Genomic DNA, 7867 nt, shown 5'->3' on the forward strand with positions numbered 1-7867 from the left:
GTGCAAACGTTATAGGCAGAAAAAATGCTGTAAAGTGAGAATGCTTTCAAAAATAGACGTTAATAGATTATATTTATCAATTAACTAAATGCAAAGTGAGTGAACAGAAGACAAATCTAAATCAAATCCATATTTGGTGTGACCACCCTTTGCCTTCAAAACAGCATCAATTCTTCTAGGTACACTTGCACAAAGTCAGGGATTTTGTAGGCGTATAGACAGATGTTATGATTAAACAATTATACCAAACAGGGGCTAATGATCAAACATTCAATATGTAGTCTGAAACACAATCATTAACTGAAACAGAAGCAGCTGTATACTGCATCAGCAAGGTCTGTCCCAGGCAGAAATTTCAAGGCAGACAGGGGTTTCCAGATGTGCTGTCCAAGCTCTTTTGAAGAAGCACAAAGAAACGGTCAACGTTGAGGAACGTAGACGCAGTGGTCGGCCAAGGAAACTTACTGCAGCAGATGAAAGACACATCATGTTTACTTCCCTTCGCAACTGGAAGATGTCCAGCAGTGCCATCAGCTCAGAATTGGCAGAAAACAGTGGGACCCTGGTACACCCATCTACTGTCCGGAGAAGTCTGGTCAGAAGTGGCCTTCATGGAAGACTTGCTGCCAAAAAGCCATACCGACGTAAACAAGGCCAAATGACTCAACTATGCACAAAAATACAGGAACTGGGGTGCAGAAAAATAGCAGCAGGTGCTCTGGACTGATGAGTGAAATTTTGAAATATTTGGCTGTAGCAGAAGGCAGGATTGGAGAGCGGTACACGAATGAGTGTCTGCAGGCAACAGTGAAGCATGGTGGAGGAACCTTGCAAGTTTGGGGCTGCATTTCTGCAAATGGAGTTGGGGATTTGGTCAGAATTAATGTTCTCCTCAATGCTGAGAAGTACAGACAGATACTTATCCATCATGCAATACCATCAGGGAGGCATCTGATTGGCCCCAAATTTATTCTGTAGCATGACAATGACCCCAAACATACAGCGACAGTCATTAAGAACTATCTTCAGCGTAAAGAAGAACAAGGAGTCCTGGAAGTGATGGTTTGGCCCCCACAGAGCCCTGATCTCAACATCAACGAGTCTGTCTGGGATTACATGAAGAGAGAGAAGCAACTGAGGCTGCCTAAATCCACAGAAGAACTGTGGTTAGTTCTCCAAGGTGTTTGGGCCAACCTACCTGCCGATTTCCTTCAAAAACTGTGTGCAAGTGTACCTAGAAGAATTGATGCTGTTTTGAAGGCAAAGGGTGGTCACACCAAATATGGATTTGATGTAGATCTTTCTTCTGTTCAATGACTGCATTTAGTTAATGGATAAATATAATCAATTAACATGTCTATTTTTGAAAGCATTCTTACTTTACAGCATTTTTTCACACCTGCCTAAAACTTTTGCACAGTATATATATATATATATGCATATATTTATTAGAGAACAAATATTACAAAATCACAGGTATTTGAATCTAAACAGCTGTAGCAAGACACAGGGAAATGAAGTGCTTTATGTCAGAGCCTTCCCAGTTGGACAAACATCTACCTCAGAGAAAGTCAGCAGTAAAAGTTTGTTAGTAACTTATTCTGACCAACATGCTTTTCTCTGATCAAGAATACAAGCCTCCTGCCCTACATTTGGCTCCCCGCCCCAATTGAAAAGGAACTGAGGAAATGACTGATGTTCCTGTATAAGAAAAAAAAAAAAAAAGAGAGAGGCTTTCCTCCCTGCTTTACACACTCACTGGCTTGCAAGGACTGTACATTACTTCCTACTGACCCAGTTAGCCCCCACATGAAAGATGACAGGCTGAGCAAAATAATCTGCACTTCCTTAATATTTTACCCATTAAGCATTTCATTTGACTACCTCAGCTCAACTTTTACTGTGCTGATTCTGCGCATTGACTGGTTTGGGCCAGCAGCAGGACAGAGCCTTTAGGTTCGCTGTGATTTACCATGCTTTCCTCATCCATCACAGCCACTGCTTTTAAACCACTCAAAGGGGAAGGCCTGCAATCACTGCCACCCCTTAAAGAGCAGCCAACATTTATTATGCTATTAACTTCATTAGCACTCCTGCAAAACAGGGAGTGATTTTCGAGGACCCTGTGAATGTGCATCAGTTCAAAAAATTGGAGGAAAAAAATGAACTCTTCAAATCCTGCACCAAGGAGCATGGCGACACCAGGTGGCAGGATTGTGTTATTACACTAAATACAATAAGCTGGACCACTGCAGGTGCACAAGTAGGAGGTTACACTGGTGATATCTGCAGTAAATGGGGAAACAACATCAGCCTCCTCCAGTCAGTCCAGAGTAGTCTCATGGTACTGATGATCAGAATTATGGGGACTACTACTAGTGGACAAACTTCCACATAGTGTTGCAAAATTGGGTATATGTCTTTTTCTGTTCATACATTTGTGTGTACATACTTCTTAAACTCTCCAATTAGGCCTTCAAAGGAGACCTGGACTCAAATTGCAGGTCGCCATGACAACTGCCAAATCCCTTCCCCTAAAATAGTGTGCTTCTGCGATCTTGACATTAGAGCCAAAGAGCTTATTAATAAGCCACTTACCAGCGACAGTATATTTACCTTAATGTGAAAAATGAGATCAGTTCGAAACCTTGATCTACCTCATCACCTGCATTAAATTTCATAGTTCTACTCAATGTTTTTTTTTAATTGTTCTGATTAAACTGTCAACAGTCTGGCTGTAGGGAGCAAAAGTACCCCCCCAAAAAAACTATTGGGAGAAAGAACAAGCAAGTGCTTTCTGTCACCTCTTAGTGTTTAGTTAATCATTGTTCATATCAATTTGGTAATAATTACTGGGAAAACCTCAGTTGACTAAGCTGACATGATGCTTTTATAGACTGTTAGTGATGGCTGATGGTGCGTCAACATGCCACGGCACATTGGTTGGAAAACACTTGTTTAAACTACCGTGGCAGCAAACCACAATGGTGAGCTACTCATGGAAATGGCTCAGAACACCCGTCTCTGCCTCTCACTGGCACAGAAAATGCTGTGTTTCCCCATCCTGCAAACACCGCTTTCTTTTTATCCGAGAATGAGAATTAACCACAATACAGGCCAGTCTGAGGACCTTACAGACGAGCCTTACACAAGAGGAAGAAAAGACCCAAGGAAGCACGCAGGCCAAAGAGCCTGGGTAGCTTGCTCGCTCTGTATGAGGATTCTCACAGTGCAAAACAAGTTAGCCAAGTCCCCTGGGAAAGACGGGGAAAGAAGCAGAGAGTCTGGTTGTTGTCAAGGTGATCGTCTGTTGCCTCCAGACCCAATGACCTTTGAGCAGAGAAATTCTGGAGGACTTAAAGGTATATTTCTCACCTAACGTGAGTGTGTTTGCGTGTGGGAGCAGAGAATTGACAGAAAATGCTACTTCCACTATTGAGGAAAATAAATAGTATTGCAAAGCTAGAATAACTAACTTAAAGGTCTACTGAGCAGTATCACTTAGGAAAAATCATTGTAAACAAGAACACAGGTCGTGGAGCTCTGATCTGAAGGATTACCAAGTTAGAAAGATCGCACCCTGCAGAAGTGTTGGTGAAAACACACCACTCTCAGGATCTGGACTCTCATTGCATCACACAGGGAGCAGAGCAGAGTTTAATGGCCTAACCCCCACTTCCTTTATCTCCCTCTCCTGCTCTCCAAAAACAAAGCACCAGAATGCAATGCAGCAAACACCATACCACAACCTCATACTAATAAGGCAATAGAAGTGTTTTTGTTGGTGGTGTTTTGTTTGTCGTTTAGTAATTATTGTTATACGTGATAACTTTAAAACTGAAAAACTAAAAACCGAAAAGGTGGAAAACAAAACAACAAGGTCCCAAAACACGTTTACTTTTGTAAAATATAGTAGGTTGTATTCAAACACTTGAAACAAATTATGTTATTACACTTCATCTCCGAAAGATGGCTGTCTATTTCCACAAGGTAACCAGCCGCAATTAAAAAAAGAAACAAAAAATCCTACAGGTTTTTGAACAACAGTACATTATCATCATCATATGTGATTTGCATTCATTGATCTGAACCTATAAAACCATGCTGCAATTCATTTTAAGTTTCCATGGGTATATTTATGAATGTGTGCCTTTTGTCAAATTGTATGGAACACCTTTCAAATAGAGGAACATTGTATTGCCTATTTCATATTGATATAGCAATTACTCAATGCTGAAATAACAGTCGTATAACTACTTCCCCAAATGAAAAAAAAAAAAGTCTTGTGAAATGCTCGTAGAGACCGGTAACGTCCCCCACTCATGACATATTTGATTGATTGAGGAAGAAATGCAAATGTTTCCGGTAATATCGGATTCAGGCGCAGTTACTCGTAAACCCGCGCCATCTCCACACCCGCCGCACGCCGCGTCTCCTCGCAGTGCGCATGCGTGGCGCCGGGACTGCGCCTGCGCTAGTCGTGTTATTGCGATTTCATTTCCATTTGAAACCAACGTGATTGAGCCTCTCCTTTCACTCAGAGCCACTCAGTTGCCCCAACAGTTGCTCTAGCAATACACGTGTTGGGGCAACTGAGTCGCTCTGAGTGAATTATATTACTAAAGCGTGATTTGACATCAAACATCTGTGACTTAACTGGGACATTGATATGTTACACCTAAATATAGCGATGTGTCAGTTTTAGCTTCCCTAGTAAATCCGGGAGGACTGTTTAGATTTGTCCTTGTGTTCAATGTAGCACATGCCAATGTATATATATATGTATTACCTACACTGATCAGTGAAAATATAGCAATGATAAGTATAGGATGTAAATACCTCTACAACTCTATATGTGAAATAGAATGAACACAACGAAGTAGAAAAAAGTTAAACGTAACAAACTTCATTACCCCCGTCATCCGTCGACCCGCTTCCTTTGCGCAGACATTTTGCGATGCCGAGGCCGTTGTGTTATTTCGAGAGGCCCAACCGGCTCCCACTCAGCCAAGCCGTTCATTTACACAGGGCTGTGGGAATACAGTAGTTCTCCGGGGGCTTAAACACGGCTAGCCTCTGTCTTCCGATGTTACAGGAGCAGTTACAAGCCATCATGAAGTCAGTCAGACCCATGTGCCTGTAAAGGTAGGCTTTCCTTTCCGCTCAACTCCTGGACCATTGCTCCGTTCCCCGCTCGATGACGTCAGCGGCTCGGTCAGGAGCCTTTTGAACACTTTCTCCTCACCTTTTCAGTCCCATTCATATAAGTTTTCCTATTTTCCTCACGAACAACAAAAACAAGTGTCACATTGTGCTAAATTGAGTGAGCTTTTTTTTCTTTTTAACACTGGGTGTTTGTTTTTCAACACTTGCGGAACATTGTTACAGATTAATTAATTAAGTCTTTAATAATTTGGCATTATTAATTGCTTTATTATGTACACTAGCGCATGGATTCTTTCAAGTAGTGCGAGTTGAAATGACGAATGTCTTTGTCCTTGCTTTCTAGTAGCTGATTGACCCAGTCATTTTCAAATGCATGACTAGCTTGCTATTTTCAGTCGTAAAATCACCTATTTGTTATTTCCATTTGTGAGTTCATGTCTGGTTTATTATTGAACTCCCGTCAGTTTGAGGGATTTGTATACACCCCCTTATATTTGTCAAAAAAGCAAAGTGGATTAATTTTATTGGAAGAATAAACTATTAAAAGGAAACAAGATCTATATTTTCTTTAAATGTTTTAATACAAATCAATCAGAAGCATCACTTATATATATATATATCCTTTTCACTATCAAGTTTTTCCCGAGCTGACCAGGATTGCTAACAAGATTCATGGTGTGAGTATGCATTCCCAGCATCACACGTGGTAGTGGAAAGTTTGCAGAAATAAGGGGAAAGTAACAAGAACATTGTACATAAGCATGAAGATTTGGAAAGTCCCTCTTCAAATATGAAACTTTAATTGCAACATCCCACCAGAGTTCAGCAAATGGACAGAAAGAGGAGTTTAAACCTGTAAAAGAGGGTTAAATCTAAGCCATATTTAGGAGCAACCGAAACAGGCACTGCATTTAAACAAAACAAAAAAAATGCTATCCCCAAAGATGTTTTTTTAATTTTATTTCAGAAGAATTCGATTTTCTCCAAGTTTGTGCATGAACATTAAAGTTTTGCTCCTGTACAAAAGCTTCTGTGACCTGATAAATTTTAGACTAAAATGACAATTAATGCAACATTAAAAATAATTTATTTGGCCAAAGTCAGCAGGTCATGAGTGAGGACAGATTTATTTGGATTTCTTAATGGACTGCTACATGTTGTGAACCCTCAAATTTCAGATAAGACAAAAGCTTTTTATTGCATTATACTATTTTGGGTTTTATTAAAAAGTACAAGCAAGTAATTACAGCATCATTTACAGAATAACTGGGTGGGGATATCATGTGAAATTTACATGACTGAAAAACCAACACAGGACATTTGATCCAACAAACAAATACCCATCGGCAGAGCACAGTCAAGCCTATATACTGCCTATAAGTTATACAGCTGTCTTGTTGACACTTCAGCACGTTACTGCACATAATGAGAAAAGAGACACACCCTGACACTTTGCTAGCTGATACAATCTCTGAATACCCTTTGGAACCTTAAAACAAAATAGATACATTTAGGTTAAGAGACAGAACAGCACATGCAAGAGGAGGGTTACTTCCTAGAAAGGCCATCGAATTATTAAATCTACTAAAAGATCAAAAGTCTGGTGGCTGAATCTTTTTCCCCACACCGTTCAAGGATGCCTTACAATCTGAGTGCCGTCAGCTTACACTGGCTACACCAGTTGAGATTGAAACAGTGGCACAGACACACTCACACCTTTTGGGATCCTATCATTTGGTAGTTTTTTTTTTTAATTAAGTCAAACCGGTTTTGAATCCCACTGGGCATAGTAATATAAACTACCAATCTCTCCACAAACAAGGTCACTAAAATACTCTTCTTTTTTGTTTTGTTTAAATACTTCCTTCCAGGAACACACCTGTCAGACATGTGCTGTGACACTTTTTTCCTCTTATTCTTTTTGGTTAAACACAGTACAAAGGCATCTCTATCCATTGCATAACAAAAAACAATTACTGCATACAGTCATAATTTAGGATACATAGATATAATCGTAACACCTACAGAGTTAAATCGTACACATGAAGATAAGAGACAAACAAAAATTACATGCTTTTAAAAATCCATTTTCAAATTTGGTATACTCTTTTCAGACTTATTCGTTATAGGGCTGATTTCACAGATCCAGATTAGCTCTGTGACTACCCACTGATATCTTAGTGGTGCTGTCCAAGCTCAGGGGTAATTGAGGTCCGTGACACCAGCTGACAGTGCAGTGACCACAAGGATGGTAGAATCAAACATCCTGCGAATATAATACAGACATCACTTCCATAAGCCACAGCTTGGGCTACAGAGAAAAGCATTTTCTGTTCAGGTTCATATCAGAAAAAGAAATAAATGGATGGAGTACAGACAACCTTTCAGGATGTCTGACGTGTGCAAAAACATCCCTGGCATTAATCTAAGCTCCTGATTTGGGATTTTTTATTTTAACTAAAGACAATCTGAGTATACAAATACCAAAACCAACTGTACACACTTCCCCTTTCAATGTCACAGGAAAGTGAAGAAAATACTGGAAAAATACAACATAATTGTAAAGCCAGAGATCCAATTAACCATAAAAAGCAAACCAACCTCTTAACCTCTCTTCCATTTGGAAACCTACTAAAAGGCTGAGACCTTCCCACCCCCCCCAAATTTGTGAGGATCATAATTAGACGCAGTGATTGGGAGG

This window comes from Amia ocellicauda, chromosome 3 (genome assembly GCF_036373705.1).
Source record: "Amia ocellicauda isolate fAmiCal2 chromosome 3, fAmiCal2.hap1, whole genome shotgun sequence".
Classification (NCBI taxonomy): Eukaryota; Metazoa; Chordata; class Actinopteri; order Amiiformes; family Amiidae; genus Amia; species Amia ocellicauda.